We start from the raw sequence: 25,765 nt of genomic DNA, 5'->3' as shown, positions 1-25,765 counted from the left end.
GACTGGAAAAGGTCAGTCTTCATTCCAATTCCAAAGAAAGGCAATGCCAAAGAATGCTCAAACTACAGCCCAATTGCACTCATCTCACACGCTAGTGAAGTCATGCTCAAAATTCTCCAAGCCAGGCTTCAGCAATATGTGAACTGTGAACTTCCAGATATTCAAGCAGGTTTTAGAAAAGGCAGAGGCACCAGAGATCAAATTGCCAACATCTGCTGGATCATGGAGAAAGCAAGAGAGTTCCAGAAAAACATCTATTTCTGTTTCATTGACTATGCCAAAGCCTTTGTGTGGATCAAAATAAACTGTGAAAAATTCTGAAAGAGATGGGAATACCAGACCACCTGACCTGCCTCTTGAGAAACCTGTACGCGGGTCAGGAAGCAACAGTTAGAACTGGACATGGAACAAAAACCTGGTTCCAAATAGGAAAAGGAGTGCGTCAAGGCTGTATATTGTCACCCTGCTTATTTAACTTATATGCAGAGTACATCATGAGGAACGCTGGGCTGGAAGAAGCACAAGCTGGAATCAAGATTGCCGGGAGAAATATCAATAACCTCAGATACGCAGATGACACCACCCTTGTGGCAGAAAGTGAAGAGGAACTAAAAAGCCTCTTGATAAAAATGAAAGAGGAGAGTGAAAAGGTTGGCTTGAAGCTCAACATTCAGAAAATGAAGATCATGACATCTGGTCCCATCACTTCATGGGAAATAGATGGGGAAACAGTGTCAGACTTTATTTTTTTGGACTCCAAAATCACTGCAGATGCTGATTGCAGCCATGAAATTAAAAGACGCTTACTCCTTGGAAGGAAAGTCATGACCAACCTAGATAGCATATTAAAAAGCAGAGACATTACTTTGCCAACAAAGGTCCATCTAGTCAAGGCTATGGTTTTTCCCGTGGTCATTGAAGAATTCATCGTGATCGCCGAAGAATTGATGCTTTTGAACTGTGGTGCTGGAGAAGACTCTTGAGAGTCCCTTGGACTGCAAGGAGATCCAACCAGTCCATTCTAAAGGAGATCAATCCTGGGTGTTCATTGGAAGGACTGATGCTAAAGCTGAAACTCCAATACTTTGGCCACCTCATGCGACGAGTTGACTCACTGGAAAAGACTCTGATGCTGGGAGGGATTGGGGGCGGGAGGAGAAGGGGACGACAGAGAATGAGATGGCTGGATGGCATCACCGACTCGATGGACATGAGTTTGAGTGAACTCCGGGCGTTGGTGATGGACAGGGAGGCCTGGCGTGCTGTGATTCATGGGGTCGCAAAGAGTCGGACACGACTGAGTGACTGAACTGAGCTGAACTGATACTCAATCTTATTGTATTGACAGTGAAGTCTTACCATCTAATAAAAAGCTCTTTCCTCTCAACTCTATAGCATGGATGGTCCCTTTTGTTCATGAAGCACTTCATCATGTTCAGTACAACAGCATGTTTTGTTTAATTTTGGACTATTTTGGTTTGGGTCCATATGAAGAAGGTAAGTTTTTATGAATTAGGACTGTGTGTGTCTTCCCTCACAACATTAGGAAAGTAGGCTTAAATGCATTGTATACTTTTGAGATCAATTTACTTCAACTTAAAGTTCATTTCTGCAAATGAAGTATATTAAGGAACTCAAATGACTTATCGAAGATCACACAGCTAATTAGTAAGTATATTTGGATCAGGGCACATGTCTTAGTTGTCATTTCAGGTACCTTTCTATCATTACACTCTTTTTTTCTGAGCATTTTATTTGGCTTTTCTAGCTGGGCTTCTCTGCTAAAAATGTTGGCATTAAGGCAGGATCAGTGATATTCTCAAGCCATGAGTGAATTTCCTCACATCATGAGGAAATGCCTATGAATTGTGAAATGGTTCTGTTCTATTTTTTAATATGTGTATACATAAGCATTATGTGTCTGGTTGACTAAGTTATTAGCAGTATAGGAGAATTAAATACACAAACTGAAAAATTAAATACATATGGCAAAGAGATAATGCTTGCTGAAGTATATATAGAAATGTTAAAGGATGATTATATTATACACTGAGACCAACACTTTTTCAGTGAAAACATATTTCAAATTATAATTGTGCTTAGTGAGATATATGATTTCATGTGAAAATATTCTTTGCTTTACTCCTAAAATCAATGTGTAAAAGTCAATTAATGTGAAATTCAATTGAATCTAAATCTATTCTTTTGATAAATTACATTATAAGCACTAAGAAATTTGTTAATGAGCATCTACAATGAATATTCAACAAAATTTTCTTAAAACTTACTCTATACCAGGCTGTACCTAGTAGTCATTATGTAAGAATGAACAGGACACATTCTCTCTCCCTTGTGGAATTTATAATCCCTTAAGAAAGAACCATGAAAAGTGACTAGAAGGGTAGTAGGTATAATAAACAAAAAATCTCCTAGACGAACACTGAGAAAAAACTACTCTAAGAAAGTGATATTTGAGACGGAATAGATGAGTATAAGGAGAAGGCAGTGGCACCCCACTCCAGTGTTCTTGCCTGGAGAGTCCCTGGGACTCTCCAGGCAAGAACACTGGAGTGGGTTGCCATTTCCTTCTCCAAGCAGCAGCAGCAGATGAGTATAAAGAAGGCTGGGAAGGGGCAGGGGATTTGAGAGGCAGGAAATCATTCCAAGCAAAGAAACTTGGCAGCAGCAGAAGGCAATGAGTGGTGTTATATGTGAAAAGCTGGCCAAAATTTATGAAATTATGAAATTAACCTCTTTATAAAAGGAGTTGGAGGAACACAAGCAATAAAGGGAGGGTTTTAAAAATGTCTGGTTGAGACCTGAGCCTGTTTGATGTCTGATATAAAGAAGTCAATGTGAGGCTGCATGTATGTAAAGTGAGGAGACGGCTAAAAGCGCAGGTTCTTGAAAAGGAGGGTGGAGAGAAACCCAACCCAGATGGAGGGGTCACCTCCTCCACTGTGAAAGGAGGAAAAGAAAAACAAGGCGATTCAGAGGCACATACTTTTATACATATGATGGTGGAAAGTTGAAAGAATCGGCATCTCTGATGGCTTGATTTTCTCACTTAAGTAGGATGTCTGATGAGAATGAAGAGAAGGAAGAGGAAGGCAAAGATCTTGAAATAAAAATGTGGGTCATCAGGAAAGACAACTGACTAGAGAATATTATACTTTAATAAAGTGAGGACTTTTGTATCATACAAAAGTTATCTTGATTTTGTCTGGGAAGTTGTCTGAGAAATTAGGGAGAAAGGAAGGTAAGACAAAATCATTGAATCCTGATTCAAAAAAGACTCCAAAGCAATTAATCTAGTAAGACTAAATGTATAAACTTTCACTAAAATAAATGAATCCAAACCTCCTCAGAATATAAGTGCTTCTTGACTTCACTGCCATTTACTGCAAAACTTCTTGAAACATTTTACACTTGCTTCATTTTATTCAACCTCTACCCACTCCTCAATCCTTTGCAATAGCTTTACTGACTTTTTAAAAATAAGATTAATTTTTAAGAGAAATTTTAGGTTTAAAACCAAATTAACAGGGCTGTGATTCACGGGGTCGCAAAGAGTCGGACACGACTGAGCGACTGGACTGAACTGAACTGAACTGAAAGAGATGTACCATGTATCGCCTGCAGACACACATGGATTACCTCCCTCATTATCAAATTCACTCACCAAAACGGTATATATTTTTAACGAGGATGAACTAACATTGACAAATCATAATCAAAGTCCATAATTTACCTTAGGGATCACTCTTGATGTCATACATTCTATGGGTTTGAACAAACATGCAATGACATGTCCATCATCATAATAGCATACAGAGTATTTTCAACAGCCACAAAAAAATCCTCTGTTTCCTGTCTATTCATCTTCCACACCCTCACCTCTACCAACAATAGTCTTAATTATTTCTATAGTTTTTCTATATGATATTTCCAAAATATCATATACTTGGAATCATATAGTGTTTTCAAGTTGGTTTCTTTCAGTTAGTAATATGCATTTAACTTTCCTTCATGTCTTTTCATGGTTTGACAGCTCATTCCTTTTTTAGTGCTGAATAATATTTCATTGATTGGCTGTATCACATTTTATTTACTTTCACTGACTTATAGGGCATGATTTTAACTTCTATTTTATTCTTCTACTTTATCATAAATTTGTTACTTCTCAGTGTTCTTATTTTGGACTTTTTCTGTTTTTCTCCTGCAGTCTCACAATACTCATATAACTTCCTAGCTTCAATTTGTACTTTAGTGTAAACACCTCTGAAATATATGAACCTGTCCATTGTACCACAGCTCTTCTTTTTCAATGGTCCAGTCAGACATCTTGGTCTGAATGTCCCAATGGAACTCCAAGGACTACTTCATCATTTTACTGTGCTTCCCAATTAGTGTGAACATCCTCCTAGTCACTTAGTTTCCAATTTTGAAATCATTTTTTTTCTTTTCCCTGTCCCTCATGCTCCTATCAGTTGTCCTACTACATCAAGTCTATTTATTGTAATGTCATTTATTAGTTCTTCTGTACCCTATTTCAGCCCTTTCATGGAAAATAGCCTTGTTGTGGCAAAGAAGTTTGTGTTAACTCAATGAAACTTTGAGCTATGCTGTGTAGGGCCACCCAAGATGAACAGGTCATAGTGAAGTTGTTGTGCAGTTGCTCAGTCATGACCAACTCTTCATGACCCCATGGACTGAAACATGCCAGACTTCCCTGTCCATCACCATTTCCCAGAGCTTGCTCAAACTTATGTCCCTTCAGTCTCTGATGCCATCCAACCATCTCGTTCTCTGTTGAACCCTTCTTCTTCTGCCTTCAATCTTTCTCAGCATCATGGTCTTTCTAATGAGTCAGCTCTTTGCATCAGGTGGCCAAAGTACTGGAACTTCAGCTTCAGCATCAGTCTTTCCAATGAATATTCAGGATGGATTTCCTTTAGGATTGACTGGTTTGATCTCCTTGCAGTCCAAGGGACTCTCAAGAGTCTTCTACAACACCACAGTTCAAAAGCATCAATTCTTTAGCACTTAGCTTTCTTTATGGTCCAACTCGCACATTCATAAAAGACTACTGGGAAAACCACAGCTTTTACTAGACAGACCTTTGTCGGCAAAGTTATGTCTCTGCTTTTTAATGTGCTTTCTAGGTTTGTCATAACATTTCTTCCAAGGGCAAGCATCTTTTAATTTCATGGCTGTAGGCACCATCTGCAGTGATTTTGGAGACCAAGAAAGTAAAGCCTGTGACAGTTTCCATTGTTTCCCAATCTATTTGCCATGAAGTGATGGGACCGGATGCCATGATCTTGGTTTTTGAATATTGAACTTTAAGCCAGCTTTTTCTCTCTCCTCTTTTGCATTCATCAAGAAACTCTTTAGTTCCTCTTCGCTTTCTGCCTTAAGGGAGGTGTCAAGTGTTATTGATATTTCTCCCTGCAAGGTTATTGATATTTCTCCCTGCAATCTTGATTTCAGGTTGTGCTTCATCCAGCCCAGCATTTTGTGTGACGTATTATGCATAGAAGTTAAATAAGCAGGGTGACAATGTATAGCATTGACTTACTCCTTTCCCAATCTGGAAACAGTCCATTGTTCCATATCCAGTTCTAACTGCTTCTTGACCTGCATACAAGTTTCTCAGGAGGCAGGTAAGGTGGTTTGATATTCCCATCTCTTGAAGAATTTCCCACAGTTTGTTGTGTTCAGTTCAGTTCAGTCCCTTAGTCATATCTGATTCTTTGAGACCCCATGGACTGCAGCACGTCAGGCTTCCCTGTCCATCACCAACTCCTGGAGCTTGTTCAGACTCATGTCCATTGAGTCGGTGATGCCATCCAACCATGTCATCCCTTTCTCCTCCTGTCTTCAATCTTGCTCAGCATCAGGGTCTTTTGCAACGAGTCAGTTCTTCACATTGGGTGGCCAAAGTATTGGAGTTTCAGCTTCAGTATCAGTCCTTCCAATGAATATTCAGGACTGATTTCCTTTAAGATTGACTGGTTGGATCTCCTTGCAGCCCAAGGGATTCTCAAGAGTCTTCTCCAACATCACAGTTCAAAAGCATCAGTTCTTTATTCCACATAATCAAAGGCTTTAGCGTAGTCAATGAAGCAGAAGTAAATGTTTTTCTGGAACTCTTGCTTTTTCAATGATCCGACAGATGTTGGCAATTTGGTCTCTGGATCTTCTGCCTTTTCTAAATCCAGCTTGAACATCTGGTAGTTCTCGATTCACATTCTGTTGAAGCCTGGCTTAGAGAATTTTGAGCATTACTTTGCTAGTGTGTGAGATGAGTGCAATTGTGTGGTAGTTTGAGCATTCTTTGGCATTGCCATTCTTTGATATTGGAATGAAAACTGACCTTTCCAGTCCTGTGGCCACTGCTGAGTTTTCCAAATTTGATGTCATGTTGAGTGCAGAATTTTCACAGCATCATCTTTCAGGATTTGAAATAGCTCAACTGGAATTCCATCATCTCCACTAGCTTTGTTCGTAGTGATACTTCCTAAGGCCCACTTGACTTCACACTCCAAGATGTCTGGCTCTATGTGAGTGATCACACCATCTTGGTTATCTGGGTCATTAAGATCTTTTTTGTATAGTTCTTCCTCTTCTTAATATCTTCTGCTTCTGTTAGTCCATACAGTTTCTGTCCTTTATTGTGCCTATCTTTGCATGAAACATTCCCTTGGTATCTCTAATTTTCTTGAAGAGATCTCTAGTCTTTCCCATTCTATGGTTTTCCTCTATTTCTTTGCATTGTTCACTTAGGAAGGCTTTTTTAAATCTCTCCTTGCTATTCTTTGAAACTCTGCATTCAGATGGGTATAACTTTCTTTTTCTCCTTTGCCTCTCATTTCTCTTTTCTCAGCTATTTGTAAGGCCCCTTCAGACACATTTTGCCTTTTTGCATTTATTTTTCTTGGGGATGGTTGTGATCACTGCCTCCTGTACTACGTCATGAACATCCATCCATAGTTCTTCAGGCACTCTGTCTATCAGACCTAATCCCTTGAATCTATTTATCACTTCCACTGTATAATCATAAGGGATTTGATTTAGGTCAACCTGAATGGGCCGAGTGGTTTTCCCTACTTTCTTCAATTTAAGTCTGAATTTGACAATAAGGAGTTCATGATCTGAGCCATAGTCAGCTCCTGGTCTTGTTTTTGCTGACTCTCTAGAGCTTCTCCACCTTTGGATGCAAAGAGTATAATCAATCTGATGTCGGTATTGACATCTTCTCTATTTGTGGAATCATTTCTTGTGTTGTTGGAAGAGGGTGTTTGCTATGACCAGTGTGTTCTCTTGGCAAAACCTGCTTCATTTTGTACTCCCAGGCCAAACTAGCCTGTTACTCCAAGTATCTCTTGACTTCCTACTTTTGCATTCCAGTCCCCTATAATGCAAAGGACATAGTGAAGAGTTTTGACAAAACATGGTTCACTGGAGTAGGAAATGGAAACCTGCACCAGTATTCTTACCTGGAGAATACCGTGGACAGTATGAAAAAGTAAAAAGACAGGACACCAGAAGATGAGTCCCCCAGGTTTGAAGGTGTCCAACATGCTACTGAGTAAGAGCAGAGGGCAATTACTAATAGCTCCAGAAAGAATGAAGTGGCTGGGCAATAGCAAAAATGATGCTCTTGGATGTGTCTGGTGGTGAAAGTAAAGTCCAGTGCTGTAAAGAACAATATTGTGTAGGAATGTTAGGTCCCTGAATCAGGGTAAGTTGGATGTGTTCAAGCAGAAGATGGTAAGAAAGAACATTGACATATTAGGAATCAGTGAACTAAAATGGATGGGAATGGGTGAATCTAATTCAGATGACCATTATAACTATTATTGAGAACAAGAACCCCTTAGAAGAAATGGAACAGCCTTCATAGTCAACAAAAGAGCATGAAATGCAGTACCTGGGCACAATCTCAAAAACAACAGAATGATCTTGTTTCATTTCCGAGACAAACCATTCAACATCACAGTAATACAAGTCTATGCCCCAACCACTGATGACAAAGAAGCTAAGTTGATCAGTTCTATGAAAACATACAACACTTTATAGAACTACCTCCAAAAAAAGATGCCCTTTTCATCAGAAGGGACTGGAATGCAAAAATAGGAAGTCAAGAGATACCTGGAGTAACAGGCAAGTTTGGCCTTGGAGTACAAGATAAGGGAGGGGAAAGGCTAACACAGTTTTGTTAAGAAAACATGCTGGTCATAGCAAACACTCTTTACCAACAACCCAACAGAAGACTCTACACATGGATATCACCAGATGGTCAATACCAAAATCAGATTGATTATGTTCTTTGCAGGCAAAGATGGAGAAGTTCTACAGAAGGGGAAAAAGTAGAAGCAGTGATAGATTTTATCTTCTTGCGCTCCAAAATCACTGTATATGGTAACCACTGCAGCCATGAAATTAAAATATGCTCCTTGGAAGGAATGCTATGACAAACCTAGACAGTGTACTAAAAAACAGAAACATCACTTTTGCTAACAAAGGTCCATACAGTCAAAGCTATCATTTTTCCAGTAATTGTGTACAGATCTGAGATTTGGACCATCTGAATGCTGAAGAACTGACGTTTTTGAATTATGGTGCTGGAGAAGACTCTTGAGAGTCTCTAGGACTGCAAGGAGATCAAGCTAGTCAATCCTAAAGGAAATCAACCCTCAATATTCACTGGAAGGTCTGTTGCCGAAGCTGAAGATTTGGCCACCTGATTTGAAGAGCCGACTCATTAGAAAAGATTCTAATGTTGGGAAAGATTGAAGCCAAAAGAAGAAGGGGTGCGGCAGAGGATGAGGTGGTTAGAGAGCATCACTGACTCAAAGGACACAAATTTGAGCAATCTCTGGGAGACAGTGGAGGACAAAGGAATCTAGCATGCTACAGACCAGGAGGTCACAAAGAGTTGGACACGACTCAGCAACTGAACAACAACCACCCTGTTTCAGGCTCTAAATAAAATGTGCTTCAATTATTGCAACAACCTCTACAGTTTTGTTCTATCTTCCTTCAGCCTTCCTTTGTACTACATGCTGTTGTCAGCAATTTTTCTAAATTACAGGTGTAATTGCATCATTCCCAAGCTCAGAATCCTCTCATGGTTTACATTAGTGATAGCTGTCATTTATCAAGTTCTTCATAAGTTCCAGGCAGTTTGCACAGCTTATCTTATATTACCTTATATCATTTATCCTCCTCCTCTTCAGAATCTAAGAGGGAAGGACTATTCCAATTTTATAGGTGAGAATACTGCAGACCATTGAGTTCAACTAATAGTAAAGCTAGAATTTAAACAAAGCATCTGGCTAACTAAATCTTTGTGCTCCCTTATAACCATTACTTTCCTAAAGAGAATAATGTAAAGTTTAAATTTCCTGGCCTGTCATTCAAGGTCTTCATGATATTTCTCAAATTAATGTCTTCAATATTTTGTCCATACCATCATTATCCCTAGATCATTCTTAAATGGGATGAGCTATCTTTCTGACAGGGATGTCAAGCGGTAAAAATCTTTGTGGTACTAATGCTTCACAGAATATCCAGTAGCTAATCAAGGGTCATGAAACATATTTTATGCTATAGCTGATTAAGATAGTAATGATGAGCTATTTACACCCCAGGAGAAAATTTTTTAATAATATATTATCTTTAATCTGTTTTGTAGGGTGGAGAGAAATATTAAAAGAAATTTTGTTGTTGTTACTATTATATAAAGCTATATACACATATCCACATTTTGCTGGGTTTCAGCATCACAGCTGGTAGAGTATAAATGAATACCTCTATTATTCTTTTGTATCAATAAGAATCCTATATGTGCAAAAAGAAGGAGTCTTCAAATTTGCTTGGAAAATCCAGCTGCAACTGTAAGTAGCTACACAAATTTGCACAGGTTTAAAAATTTCAGGATGGGTGTTACACATGTATACATGTGGCCAATTCATGTTGACCTATGGCAAAAACCATCACAATATTGTAAAGTAATTATCTGCCAATCAAAATAAATAAATTAATTGGAAAAGTTCTTATACATGTATAAATATCATTATGCATATTGTGAAGGATACAGTGTAAAGTGTCATTTGAATATCCTAAACCTCTGTTAGCTTAAAAAGTGTATTAATATTTTGCATAAATTTGGATGATGACATTTATACTTCTCTTGGCAAAAATCTTTGGAATTGAAGTAAGAGAGATTACAGATATCACAATGAACCACATTAATAACAAGGAATTAATATTTATCGGTAAGCCCTCTTTGCAAAGAAATCCACTAGCAGCAGACAAAAGTTAGCCTATTTACAGTGACATGTAGTTTGTTGAAATGTTCATACTAAGAGAATGAGTTTACAACGTATTTCTCTCTTCTTACCATCACCCATTTATTTTAAAATCATATGTGCTTCTCAAAATGTGTAGCTACTACAAATATTCATACAACACTTCCCCATAATCTTTGGGAAAACAGCAATAAACTACAGAATGACAATGAATGGGAAGCAGGCAAACCTCCATGGTGTTCATTAATGGGTGCCTGTGACAAGATACTGTCAGCTTTAATTTAATAATTTGTCCTTGGATGGTTCCTATCTTCTCAGCAGAAGCTGAGGCGTTGATAGAACAGCTCACCATTAGTGGCAGTAGTGAAATCAATTTCTTGTCAGACGTGTTATAAAGCATAGGACTGTGACTGAGAAAGATGACTGAGCTCCTCAGGTCCTACTCATTTAGCAAGTAGACAACTGTCACATCAAATTAGATGACCTCCCCTTAAATCTTTAACCAACTATATACCATTGAGTATTCCTCATTTTCTCATGAGTAACCTGGATAAGTAAGGAATTAGGGTTTGAGAGTGACTCTTAGATAAATCTAGAAATAGTAGCTAAAGCATAAATAAATCCCATGGCCTTATACACCTGCTTAAATAAAATTGCAGCAGACACCTTCACAAATGACAAAATGACTACAGGCCTCCTATCTTCACAGTCTCTCTAATGTGTTTCCTACTTTCAGGAGGAAAAGTTGACATTTATTCTTTATTGTTGATTATATTGCTAATTCTGTTGGGTTTAGAGGTGAGGAGCTCCACAAATCCAGATGAAAATAAAAAAAGAACAAAGGCAAAAACAACAAATGAAGATTCTTTCCCGCCCACTTGGGATTATGAAATGTACTGCTGGGATTGTCTCCAATTGTGAGCATTATTCTTGAGCTATTGATTATACACCTGAGGATTTTATGCAAAAGTCAGATTTCTAAAATAACCACAATTTCACAGCTCTCATTGTTTTCAACAATTTTAAAGCTCTCATTGTTTTCAACAATTTTTGACCTGCTTCTATGCTGCCAATGTGTCTAGTGCCATTTTTAATAAGCTTTAGAGCTGGTGGATTAACACAGAATGTCAAACACCACAATCAGAATTGCTGATCATTTGCAGAAACACTATTTTCACATATTAAAAAACTACCTTCTTCTTGCCATAAAACTCAGCACTCACTTCTGTTATATCTGATCAGTTTTACATGCACTTTTTAATTCTCAATAACCCTTGTGTGAATAGAAGCCTTTGAAAGGGAGAAAGAAAGTTAACATAAATAAAAATGGCAATCATAAGTCGTACCTAATTTCCTTTTGCTTTTCTAAAAGATGCATTGACTTTTTAGCTGCTCATTTTCCCTATGATTCATCAACAACTATGTAATTCAAAATCCACGAAAGAGAAAATTTGAAAGCTGGACCACAACAGAGTAAAGTAGACATCCTTGGCATGAGTTGGAGTTAAACTTTCCTACATTATCAAATTATGCAACATAATTCTCTAGAAAGGTGTGATATTACATATCCATTCAACTGAAGAGTGTTCTGGATAGTTATGCAAAATTGTTTCTGCATTTAACCCATGCTTATCTACACCACCAAGTAGTATGAATTCATTTTTAGGAGACCTTAGTGTTTCCCAACTGTCCCACAAAAACTTTACATATATCAAAATACTTTTTACATATGTGATGGTAATCGAGGAGATACTAATTACTTATTGAGGTGTATCATAACTGATTTAATGAAAGCTACATTTAAAGCAGAATACTGTACTCCTCCCTGAGGGACACCATTTCTGTTCTCTGTTTCAAGTCAGTGGACTGATCAACCTATCAGTAGCTACCAATGGATTCAATTTAATCCTATTAGCTATTTTTCCTCCTCTTTTCAATCCATTACTTCGTTATATAGCAAAGTCTAGTATACTCATTAAGGAAAACTTGGAATATATAAAATACTGCAACATAAAAAAGCACTCACAGTTATGTCACCACATTCAATTCTTAATATTTTGGAGGTGTTTTGATCTTTCCTTCCAATCTTTATATATAAATCTATATAAAATGTAATTTATATTTATATAAAATCTATATACATTTTATATAAAATTATATAAAATTTATATTCATATAAAAAAAATATATTTTTCTATTCCAACCTTTATATATATACAGTCACAAATACACTATAGACACAATTTAATTCTGCTTTTCTCACTTGGATTATGTAAGTATTTTCCATGTTTTTGCGAAAAATGAAGTATAATTTTTAATGAATAGCTATAAAATTGACCATGAAGTAAAAAAATATTATTAGGCCAATTGTCTTAAGTACAGATTTGCTGAAGATTTACAGACAAAACAGGTTATTATTCTAACCTCCTTCAGTCCAAATGCCATTATTTGCATACATATAATGAAGATTTCTGAAAGTATCTGTAAATAAACATTTTAAGATAAGTTATTGGGAGGAGGCAATGTTCAAGGACGCTGATCATTATCATAAGAATTAGATTTTCTTCCTCAAGAGTGGCCCCATTCTTGTTGCCTTGGTTCAAACTTTCATAAACCTGCTTTATTAAGTGGCCATCATAACAGTTACTTTCTTAGCTCTTGGTTAGAATGTAACAGTCAATGATTAATTCATTCACTATTAACTGGGCGTCTTCCATATGAAAGATACAGTGTTAGCCACTATGAGTGAACACTGATGTATGAAGGAGCAGTGCCTGACTTCAAAGAGCTAATACACAAAAGAGAGGAGATAAGTACACTAATAAACAAAAGGAAATTACAGTAAATAAAGCAGGATTTCAGAAGAGCGGAAGCTCACATCTAGCTGAGATAATTAAGTAAGGTTGTCCTAAAGGGACAGCATTTGAACTGAGCATTGCTGCTGCTGCTGCTAAGTCACTTCAGTCGTGCCCGACTCTGTGTGACCCCATAGACGGAGGCCCACCAGGCTCCCCCGTCCCTGGGATTCTCCAGGCAAGAACACTGGAGTGGGTTGCCATTTCCTTCTCCAATGTGTGAAAGTGAAAAGTGAAAGTGAAGTCGCTCAGTCGTGCCCGACCCCCAGCGACCCCACGGACTGCAGCCCACCAGGCTCCTCCATCCATGGGATTTTCTAGGTAATAGTACTGGAGTGGCTTGCCATTGCCTTCTCCGGAACTGAGCATTAGGGGATGCATAAAAATCAAATCAGTAGAAAGGGAGAAGACAGATACAACAACATGAGCAAAACTAGACGCAATAATCAAGGGCATGACTGAATAATTGAAAGACAGCTTAGAGTGTAAGAGTCAGTGGCTGAGTTAATGACGTTGCTTAATTATCAGGCTGTAGTTCTTGGACTCCATTTGTTATGCCATAGGGAGCCACTGTAGATTTTTTAGTACAGATATAAGGATTCATGTAGCAAATTAAGGAGTGTGTAAATTGGATTGAGAAGAGAAAGAGTAACATGTATTTGGGTCAGATATATTGAAATGGCCCATGGCTGATAAGGCTAACTCATTGGAAATTGCAAGCCAGCAATGTCAAGACAATTCGACTTGCTCATTCCAGGACAGTCATGACATACAAAGGAATAACGTTGCCATATGTATTTGGAATGTTGAAAGTGAAAAAGTGACAAACTAAAGGGCTATTTGCACTAATAAACCCAAGTATATTTACCACCTGTGATGCCCTGGTGGCTCAGAGGTTAAAGCATCTGCCTGCTAATGCAGGAGACCTGGGTTCAATCCCTGGGTCTGGAAGATCCCCTGGAGAAGGCAATGGAAACCCTCTCCAGTATTCTTGCCTGGAGAATCCCATGGATGGAGGAGCCTGGCGGGCTACAGTCCACGGGGTCGCAAAGAGTCAGACATGACTGAGCGACTTCACTATATTTGGCACTCCTTATTTCAGGGACTGGGCAAGGGGGAGTTTGAAGGCTGACGTTTATCAGGGCTGGGACAGGCTCTGTGAAGGGTTGCCTCTACCAAGGCATCCTGGGGAAGAAAAGCAAGTAGGTACCAAGAGGGAACAGAGCTGTGGTGCTTGGGGAAGGTCACAGACATTAGCCAAGCTGGTCTAGGGCGTAGCTTATTTAGCCTTGTGTGAACTGAGTTGCAGAAGTCAGAGGGAAGATGGTCTCCACAGAGAAGGACAGTCAGAGGGAAGATGGTCTCCACAGAGAAGGACATGCCATTCTGGGGATGGAGTGCAAAGATGGTAAGCCTTCCATCTAGAAACCAGGCCTTTCCAGCATGCCTGAAACGAGACGCAAGGACAGGGCCACAACATGACATCTGGAATCTGGACCTAGCTGGAACTTGTGGTAGCACTGACACCAGGCAGTGAGGTAGGGCTCTTGCAGGCTTTCTCCTCAGGCAAAAGGGTCAGGAAGGGACTAAAGGAGCCCTGAGTGTCTCCAGAAGGCATCTGGTCAGTGACTGATTGTGCCATTCTATGCCTGCCTCCAGGCATAGATAACCATAGATAACCACGATAACGTGATCACTGACCTAGAGCCAGACATCTTGGAATGTGAAGTCAAGTGGGCCTTAGAAAGCATCACTACAAACAAAGCTAGTGGAGGTGATGGAATTCCAGTTGAGCTATTTCAAATCTTGAAATATGATGCTGTGAAAGTGCTGCACTCAATATACCAGCAAATTTGGAAAACTCAGCAGTGGCCACAGGACTGGAAAAGGTCAGTCTTCATTCCAATCCCAAAGAAAGGCAATGCCAAAGAATGCTCAAACTACTGCACAATTGCACTCATCTCACACGCTAGTGAAGTCATGCTCAAAATTCTCCAAGCCAGGCTTCAGCAATATGTGAACCATGAACTCCCAGATGTTCAAGCAGGTTTTAGAAAAGGCAGAAGCACCAGACTTCAAATTGCCAAAAACCGCTGGATCATGGAGAAAGCAAGAGAGTTCCAGAAAAACATCTATTTCTGCTTCATTGACTATGCCAAAGCTTTTGACTGTGTGGATCACAATAAACTGTGGACAATTCTGAAAGAGATGGGAATACCAGACCACCTGACCTGCCTCTTGAGAAACCTATATGCAGGTCAGGAAGCAACAGTCAGAACTGTACATGGAACAACAGATTGGTTCCAAATAGGAAAAGGAGTACGTCAAGGCTGTATACTGTCACCCTGCTTATTTAACTTATATGCAGAGTACATCATGAGGAACGCTGGGCTGGAAGAAGCACAAGCTGGAGTCAAGATTGCCGGGAGAAATATCAGTAACCTCAGATATGCAGATGACACTACCCTTATGGCAGAAAGCAAAGAGGAAATAAAAAGCCTCTTGATGAAAGTGAAAGAGGAGAGTGAAAAGGTTGGCTTGAAGCTCAACATTCAGAAAACAAAGATCATGGCATCTGGTCCCATCACTTCATGGGCAATAGATGGGGAAACAGTGGAAACAGTGTCAGACTTTATTTTTTTGGACTCCAAAATCACTGCAGATGCTGATTGCAGCCATGAAATTAAAAGACGCTTGCTCCTTGGAAGGAAAGTTATGACCAACCTTGATAGTATATTAAAAAGCAGAGACATTACTTTGCCAACAAAGGTCCATCTAGTCAAGGCTATGGTTTTTCCCATGGTCATGTATGGATGTGAGAGTTGGACTGTGAAGAAGGCTGATCGCCGAGGAATTGATGCTTTTGAACTGTGGTGTTGGAGAAGACTCTTGAGAGTCCCTTGGACTGCAAGGAGATCCAACCAGTCCATTCTAAAGGAGATCAACCCTGGGTGTTCATTGGAAGGACTGATGCTAAAGCTGAAACTGCAATACTTTGGCCACCTCATGCAACAAGTTGACTCACTGGAAAAGACTCTGATGCTGGGAAAGGTTGGGGGCGGGAGGAGAAGGGGACGACAGAGAATGAGATGGCTGGATGGCATCACCGACTCTGTGGACATGAGTTTGAGTGAACTCAAAGAGTTGGTGATGGACAGGGAGGCCTGGCATGCTGTGATTCATGGGGTCGCGGAGAGTCGGACACGAATGAGCGACTGAACTGAACTGAACTGATGCCTGCCTCCTATGCAGGAGGTGGCACCCATTGAATAGCATTACAGAAATATTTTACAATTCACAGGCAGGCAGAGATGAAGATATCAGTTCCAAACTCTAGGCGGACTTATGATGGAAAACAGATGTTGCTATAACTCACTATCCATTTCACTAGCAAAATACACAAATGGTTAGCAGAGTCCAGAGTATTAATTAGGATCAGCTGGCATGAAATCTCAGGATGGGGCTCTCAGGAAGGGAGCTAGAACACACTGGCAAAATTGGCAACAAGTAGAGCTCTGCAACAGCTTTGGCTATTGTCACATTGGCAACTTAAAAGATTGTTTTCTGCTGAATAAACTAAAGGGGTTTATGGGATTTTGCCAAGCGGAAAAATAACAAAACTTTCACTGTGAGAAATTAGCAAAGTTCACTTTATTGTTTTATTAAAGAGATAAACAACGGAGCATTCTTTCTGTGAACGATCATGGTAGTTTTCAAAATTCATTCCAAAAAAAAAAAAGCATGTGTCAAACTCAACTTAACATTTACTCAATGCCTTTTCTGCCAGGCACTATTCTAAGTGATTTCTACCAGTCTTCTCAAAGTGTGGTCCAAGGACTACAGCTGATATGCAAACTGTTACCTGTCTGTGATAGGAGAAATAGCTTTTACCAAAATGTTAATTAACATACTGCTTTTTTCACTGGAATATCTTGCTAGGAAAAAAAATGCCAGCTAACTACAAAGTGTGCTTAATAACTTCATTGATTTACACTCTGGTGCAAGTTCCTTATCTTGTCATTGGCAGGCAACAAATAACTCATAGATATTTAGTGGTCCACAAACCACAATTTAGGAAGGAATGATTTATATACATTTTCATATTTCACCAAGTAAATGAGTCAAATCTGATTGAGGAAAATGTAGGGCAAAGCAGACATTTAGGGCTAGTTCATTCCCTCAGGCTTGTACCAACATGCAAAAATCACACAGTTCTTAAAATATTTGTAAACTGGTTCAAATTCCCCAACTATTTTAAAAACACTTGAACATAACTATTGAATCTCACAAATGATAAATAATAGCTAACAAGTGGATTTTTTTCTTTAAAATATGAGTCATGTTTGTTCTAAAACTCATCCCTGTTCAATATATTGGAATAAATTCTAAAAGCATTTAATGACCTGTGAGATGGTTTGGCAGACCAGGCACTTGCATTCATCCTCTGAATTCTACTGGGGACCCTGAAGTAATAGTATTTTGTGCTAAGTCACTTCAGTCATGTCCAACTCTCTGCCACACCATGGACTGTAGCCCGCCAGGCTCCTCTGTCCATGGGGATTCTATATGTATATAATTGCATAGTGGTGCAAAGAGGAACAGATATGTAACAACAAAGATATAAGATTTCAACACATTGGTGAAAAAAAGCAAATGGGGATGTTGACAGGTAAAACACAGAAATACCTCAGCCTGGAATGTGCTATGAGAGATCTAGTGCGAAGGTGAGAATATTTGAAACCTGAAGGGCTCTAGGCTAAATTGTTAGAAGAGAGTAAGGGTAAGAAGTGGTGATGAAAACAGGGAAAACACTGAAGCTATTACACAAAACAAATGACCACCTCACTTTCATTACTCAGAGTGATTGGCATTTGTTCCCCCCCGCCAAGAAATCAGGACTCTTTTTGAAATAAATAAACTATCTGGCAACAGCCTAAGTTTCTATTTTAAATCGAGTGCCCAAGAGTCAGTCCCTCCTTATTTTGGTATCTGTGGTCCTATGGCTTACAGCCTGAGTTTGCTCTCTGGCTCTCCATCAACTCAATTTAAAAAGAAGTCAGCCAGTTGAGAAATCCTTGCTCCAAAACAGAGTTCCAAACAAGACTTCTTATTCATGCAGGAGGATCTCAGGATAGTGTACTTACATAGTGACCAAGGAAGCCAGGCCAATTTGCCAATCCTTCATTCTTCTATAAGTATGGATTACCAAGTAAAACCAGACAGTGGAGAAAGAGCTACAGTATAACTGAGAAAAAGCAACACAAAGAAAACTGACATTTAAGGAAAGAGAAATAATTCAAGAAACAGAGAGGAGTATAAAAACAGTAATTAATTAATATGTCCAAAGAGTCGAGAAGACTCTACATCCATGACACACACTCTACATCCATGACACACTAATATAATAATATAAAAAGGAATAACCAGAATATAATAAAGAGCTCTTGTGCTTTTTAAAAAATATATATAGTTAAAATAAAATCAATAAAAGGGTTGTAAATAAAGCTGAGAAATTTCTCCCAAGATTAAGTAAAAGGAAAGACAGATATACACACATACACAAAGAGGAGAGAGAGGCAAAGTACATCTAATAGAGTTGCAAAAGGAGACTACAGAAAACATGCAGAAATTATCAGAAAGACAACATAAAAATTTCCACAACTAAAGAAACAAATTAACCTTCAGCTGAGAGGCTTCACAGACTAACCAAAACAATAAGTTTATGAAGTCCAGCACCATAATCCAACATCAACATCTGCACATCTTCAGGAAATCTAAGGAAACCAAGGATAAAAAAGCTTTTTTGATTCCAAAAGCTTCCAGACTAAAAAAATAAACACACACACACACATCTATAAAGGAACAGGAATTCAGAAAGCAACAGACTTCTTTCGTTAGCAGTTCAGTTTAGTTCAGTCGCTTCAGTTCAGTTCAGTTCAGTTCAGTCGCTCAGTCGTGTCCGACTCTTAGCGACCCCATGAACCACAGCACGCCAGGCCTCCCTGTCCATCACCAACTCCCAAAGTTCACTCAAACTCATGTCTATTGAGTCAGTGATACTATCTAGCCATCTCATTCTCTGTTGTCCCCTTCTCTCCTGCCCCCAGTCCCTCCCAGCATGAGAGTCTTTTCCAGTGAGTCAACTCATTGCATGAGGTGGCCAAAGTATTGGAGTTTCAACTTTAGTATCAGTCCTTCCAATGAACACCCAGGACTGATCTCCTTTAGAATGGACTGGTTGGATCTCCTTGCAGTCCAAGGGACTCTCAAGAGTCTTCTTCAACACCATAGTTCAAAAGCATCAATTCTTCGGCGATCAGCTTTCTTCACAGTCCAACTCTCACATCCATACATGACCATTGTTAGCAGTAGGAGAGGCCAAAAGCCAATGGAGTAATGTTTTCAAAATTCTAGAGGAATATTATCTTTAACCCTGAATTCCATTCCCATAAAAATCATCAATTCCAGAACAAAGTAAAAGAAGTTAATTTTCCAAATTTCTCTTCCAAAGAAGCTAAAGGTATATTTTAGAAAACAGGAAGGAGGAATCCTAGTGTGACAGCTGTGCTGCCACATTAGAGACCAATCATTCAAGTTGAAGCTGGTAAGCAGTGCTGTACTCTGTACAAACTGGAATGCCCCAGTTGCTGGTTTATAAATGGCTCTGAGCTGATCGGTCAATGATGATATCACGTTAGTTGTTAAATAATTTGACTTCAAGGTGAATCCAAGAGGGCAGTCAACAGGAAAAAGAGTGGAGATACACATAGATTTTATAATTGAGAAGATGAGTGCAAGGGATGGGAAGGAAAGTGGATATTGAGCAGAGGAATCATATCATGTAGTTTTAATAGCACTGCTTTCTGCAAGTTATACCATACATTATCTTGAATCACTTTTTCTGGCATGAAAATGTCATATGAAATAATGATTGGGTTTTATTTATTTATTAGTCTTAAGGTTGCTTCTAAGAGAGACTGGTTTATTTATAAGAATGCAAATTTAAAAAGCCTTCTGGAATTTAGAAAAGGCTTGTCATTTAAAATCCTTATAAATTAGATATGCTCTATTCTATACAACAAACTTTTACATGTTCTTTCTCACAAGATATGCAGCATCAACAATTTGTTAAATGTGATTCTTTTGTGGAAGCCTTTTGAATTTAAACTCTAAGTTCCAGAAAATTATGACCTTAGTCAAATGTATAAAAACTCCTTTGTTTTTTTAGAAACATACTCATGCTCAAAGTTTCCTGTAGTATTTTTTTGTTTACTCAAATTAGTTTTATTGTTATTTGATCAACTAAAGTTTTTGTATGATTCATTGAGACAAAAGTTCATACAACATAATCACTTTAGAGTGAATAATCGAGTAGCACCTAGAAAATTCATAATGTTGTGCAACGACCTTTATCTAATTCCAAAACTTTTCTATCATTCAACATAAAACCCTGAACCCATTAAGCAGTTTCTCCCCATTTACCTCTCCTCCAGCCCCCAGTAACATACAAATACCTTCTGTCTCTATGGGTTTATCTCTTCTGAATATTACATATACATGGAATCATACAATATGTGACATTTTGTGCCTGGTTTCTCTCGCTTAGTATATTTTCAAGATTTACCCACACTGTAGCATACACCAGTACTTTATTTTTCCTTAAAGTTTATGTAGATTTTTTTTTTGTTTGCTTGTTTTGTTTTTGAAACAAATCTCAATTCTGCTGTTGCAGGTTTTTAAATTGGAATATAGTTGATTAACAATGTTGTGTTAATTTCATGTGTGCAGCAAAGTAATTCAGCTATATGTGTGTGTGTATATTATACATATATATATTCTCTTTCAAGTTTTTTTTTTCCCACTTAGGTTATTACAAAATATTGAGCAGAGTCCTTGTTGGTAATCTATTTTCAACGTAGAAGTGTGTACATGTCAGTCCCAAGCTTCCGGTCTATCCTTCCTCCTCAACCCTTCCCTCTGGTAACAGAAAATTCATTACCTAAATCTGAGTCAGTTTCTGTAGTTCTTCAAGTTTACTCAGTTGAGTATTTTGATTTTCTCTAAAATGTCAGAATTAGCTAACAACTGACGCTTCAGTTCAGTTCGGTTCAGTCGCTCAGTCGTGTCCGACTCTTTGCGACCCCATGAATCACAGCACGCCAGGCCTCCCTGTCCATCACCAACTCCCGGAGTTCACTCAAACTCATGTCCACAGAGTCGGTGATGCCATCCAGCCATCTCATCCTCTGTCATCCCCGTCTCCTCCCGCCCCCAATGCCTCCCAGCATCAGAGTCTTTTCCAGTGAGTCAACTCTTTGCATGAGGTGGCCAAAATATTGGAGTTTCAGCTTTAGCATCAGTCCTTCCAGTGAACACCCAGGATTGATCTCCTTTAGAATGGACTGGTTGGATCTCCTTACAGTCCAAGGGACTCTCAAGAGTCTTTTCCAGCACCACAGTTCAAAAGCATCAATTCTTCAGTGCTCAGCTTTCTTCACAGTCCAACTGTCACATCCATACATGACTACTGGATAAACCATAGCCTTGACTAGATGGACCTTGGTTGGCAAAGTAATGTCTCTGCTTTTTAATATGCTATCTAGGTTGGTCATAACTTTCCTTCCATAAGATTAATTTCAAATGAATATAAGATTCCCAGGGCCTGTCTCTTGCCCCATTATTTAAAGTATGTTTCATGTATTTTTAAAGGTATGTTTCATGCATGTTTAGGTACAACACTATAGAAGTAATAAAGAACCATTCCTACTGCCTCAAATCCCGCAAGGGTTTCATGCTGTTGTAGTCACCATATGTGTGGCCTCATATCTCCAACTGCAGGGAGTATAACTGACCAAGGACCTCAGCTGATGGGCTCTTAAAACCAGTTTTACCGGGGATTCCACACTTCCCAACAGCCGCCCTCATCCAGTGAGTGAATGCAGCAGGAACGCCCAAGCAGCAGGATGCTGGGAGACGAAGGGCTCCCCTGGTCAGATGAGTGCCAGCTCAGAGAGCCCCGCTGGGTTCACTGAAATGCTCACAAAACTGCACCATGGTCTAACACATTTGCTACCCAGCCACCACTCCTCCCTCTCTTCCACAGGAGACCTGCATGGTGATGACAACTTTCCCAGCCTCCCCCAGCTTCCTCTCCCTTTTCTCTCATGCAAGTTCTCCCCACGAGATCTCTTGTATATGTAATCTAATCATAGTATCTGCCTCTTGGAGGACCTAAACTCATGCACCATTAAAAGTCAAATCTTAAGAAAGACTGATTTGGCTCTCTCTTCAACAATGCATAAAAAACAAAATTTAATTGACCTAGGGAAAGCCAACCAGTAATAGGTAATGAATGTTATCGTTAATAATTTTATTATTTATCCAACAATTACCAATTATTTTTTAATATGTGTCAGGTACAGTTTTAGGTGCCTGGGGTGCAGAGATGAATATGACCTAGTTTTTGCTCCCTACAGTTGCACTGACTGTCAAGGAAGGTAATATGCCCTGAACAAATTAAATGGAAGCAGATACCCAGTGTTATGGGAACTCATTCCAAGAAGTAATTGATTTTTCTACAAGAGAAAGGTTGAGGGTGGAGGGTCAGCGATCTAAGTCTTGAAATTGGAGTAGGCATTCACCATGTGGAGAAGGTAAGAGGAAAAGTTTTCAATCAGACGGTACAGCAGAAGCAAAGGCAAGAAGGTAAAGTATGTAGGATACGTGAGAAGTGATGACTAGCAGGTGGGTCCAGAATTTAAAGTGATTTTGGGGAGAGCGATGGAATCCAGAAAGCAGAAACTGTTGCCATGATGAGACAGAGACTGATTACTATGCTGAGGTCTAGTAAATAAACATCTGAATATACCGTGTTCCTCCTCATACAAGGGACGATACAGTCATCCAGTATGAATAGAGTCTCCTTAGCATGGAGTCGCACTCACAGCAGAAGCATCACAGAGATGTACGATAACTGGAGAATGAAACAAAATTAGTTAACATCTGTATCCTTTTATTTAAAATATAGTTGGCTTGCAATGTTACGTTAATTTTGGGTGTACAGCATAGTGCTTCAATATTTTTGTAGATTATACTCCATTTAAAATTATTACAAAATAATGGCTATATTTCTTTGTGCTGTACAACGTGTCCTTGTTGCTTATTAATTTTGTACACAGCAGTTTATACCACTTAATCCCATACCCCTGTCTTGCTCCAACTCCATTTCCTCTCCCTACTGATATCCACTAGTTTGTTCTCTGTATCTGTGAGACTGTTCCTGTTTGGTTATATATGTTCACTGGTGTTATTTTTTAGACTCCGCATATAAGTGATATCGTACAGGATTTGTCTTTCTCTGTCAAGTCTGAGGATAATATCCTCTAGGTCCATTCACATTGCTGTAAATGGCTGGATTTCATTTTCTATGGCTGAATAATGTTCCTTTGTGTGTGTGTATGACATGTATACATATTACGTCATCTTTATCCATTCATCTGTGAGTGGACACTTGGGTTGCTTCCACATCTTGGCTATTGTAAATAATGCTGCTATGAATGTTGGGGTGTGTGTATCTTTTGAGTTAGTATTTTTCATTTTCCTTTTTGGATATATACTCAGGAGTGCAATTGCTGGGTATGTCATAATTCTACTTTCAGTTTTTTGAGAAACCTCCAGATAGTTTTCAACTGTGGCTACACCATCTCCACTTCTCTTATGTCCCCAGCATTGTAGGTAGGTTCTTTACCACTGGTAAAGAAGCCTGGTTTTGATTTGCAGTGGTAAAGAACCTGCCTGCCAATGCAGGAGACATAAGAGATGAAGGTTTAATCCTTGGGTCAGGAAGATACCCTGAAGGAGGGCATGGCAATCCACTTCAGTATTCTCGCCTGGAGAATCCCATGGACAGAGCAGTCTGGCAGGCTACAGTACATGGGGTTGCAGAGTCAGATACAACTGAAGCAACTTAGCACAGTACAATATTTAGTGATGTTACACATCTTTCTGTGTGCTTGTTAGCCATCTGTATGTCTTCTTTGGAAAAATGTCTATTCAGGTCTTCTGTCCATTTTTTAATGAAGTTATTTTTTAAATTGAGTTGTATGAACTATTTATACATTTTGGATATTAACCCCTTATCAGTCATATCACTGGCAAATATTTTCTCCTATTCGGTAGGCTGGGATTCTGTTTTGCTTTGGTTTCCTTTGCTGTGCAAAAGCTTTTAAATGTAATTAGGTCTCATTTGTTTACTTTTGTTTTTATTTCTTTTGCCTTAGGAGATAGATCAAAAAATAATGCTATGATTTAAAGAATATGTGAAAGAGTGTTCTATGTATGTTCTCTTCTAGGAGTTTTATAGTTTCATATCTTACATTTAGGTCGTTAATCTATTTGAGTTTATTTATGATGTAAGGAAACAATCTAACTTAATTCTTTTGCATGGAGCTGTCCAGTTTTCCCAGTACCACTTAAAGAAGAGACTGTCTTTTCTCCATTGTATAGCCTTGCCTCCTTTGTCATAGATTAATTGACCATAAGCACATGGGTTTATTTCTTGGCTCTCTATTTTGTTCCATTGATCTATGTGTCTCATTTTTATGCCAGTCCCATGCTATTTTGATTACCATAGCTTTGCAGTACAGTTCTAAAGGCAGGGAATATGATGTTTTCAGCTTTGCTATTCTTTTTCAAGGCTGCTTTGGCAAAACAGGGTCTTCTGTGGTTTCATATAAATTTTAGGATTATTTGTTCCAGTTCTGTGAAAATGTTCTGAACACTTTTATAAGGATTGCATTAAATCTGTAGATTGCTTTGGATAGTATGGACATTTTAACAATATTTATTCTTCTAATACAAGAACATGGGATATCTTTCCATTTCTTTGTATCATTTTCAGTTTCCTTCATCAATGTTTCATACTTTTCAGAGTATAGATCTCTTGCCTCCTTAGTTAATTTTATTTAGGTATTTTATTCTTTCTGATGGGATTTTAGATAGGATTTTATCTATTTGTGTTTTTTTTTTTTGTCTTTGATTGATAGTTCATTAGTGTGTAGAAAAACAATAGATTTCTTGCATTCTGAAACTTTACTGAATTCATTTATTAGTTCTAATAGCTTTTTGGTGGAGAATTATGAGTTTTCCTTCTATAGTAGAATTCCATCTATAATTAGTGACAGTTTTACTCCTTCCCATCCAATCTAGATGCCTTTTATTTCCTTTTCTTATTGGATTACTGTGGCTAGGACTTCCAATACTATGTTAAATGGAAGTGATGAGAGTAGGCATCCTTATTTTTCTGTGATTTTAGAGGAAAAGCTTTCAGTTTTTCACCATTGAGTAGGATGTTAGCTGGGGGTTTGTCATAAAATGGCCTTTTTTATGTTCAAATATGTTCCCTCTATACCAAGTTAGATGAGTGTCTTCATCATAAGTGGATGTTGAATTTTACCTACAGTTTATTCTATTAGAAAATATTTCAGGTGGCTAGCCTGATTATATTTAGGGCTTTCTATATTACAAGGTCTGTAGTAAATGCTGGGGGAGTCATAGAAAAATAAGAGGGAAAGTCTCCTCTCTCATTGGAAT

At 38.6% G+C, this 25,765-nt stretch overlaps 1 protein-coding gene across 3 annotated transcripts in view; it reads right to left on the bottom strand.

Annotated features, from left to right (window-relative positions):
- The window catches only part of NTNG1 (netrin G1), a 403,458-nt gene that overhangs the window by 214,640 nt on the left and 163,053 nt on the right, over positions 1-25,765 (bottom strand). The gene's annotated exons all lie outside the window — the stretch shown is intronic.

This window comes from Moschus berezovskii, chromosome 4, assembly GCF_049115385.1.
Source record: "Moschus berezovskii isolate FMDL1 chromosome 4, NW_MosBer_1.0, whole genome shotgun sequence".
Taxonomy (NCBI): domain Eukaryota; kingdom Metazoa; phylum Chordata; class Mammalia; order Artiodactyla; family Moschidae; genus Moschus; species Moschus berezovskii.
Note: the sequence above shows the minus strand (reverse complement) of the source record. Positions and strands in the feature narration are given on the sequence as shown.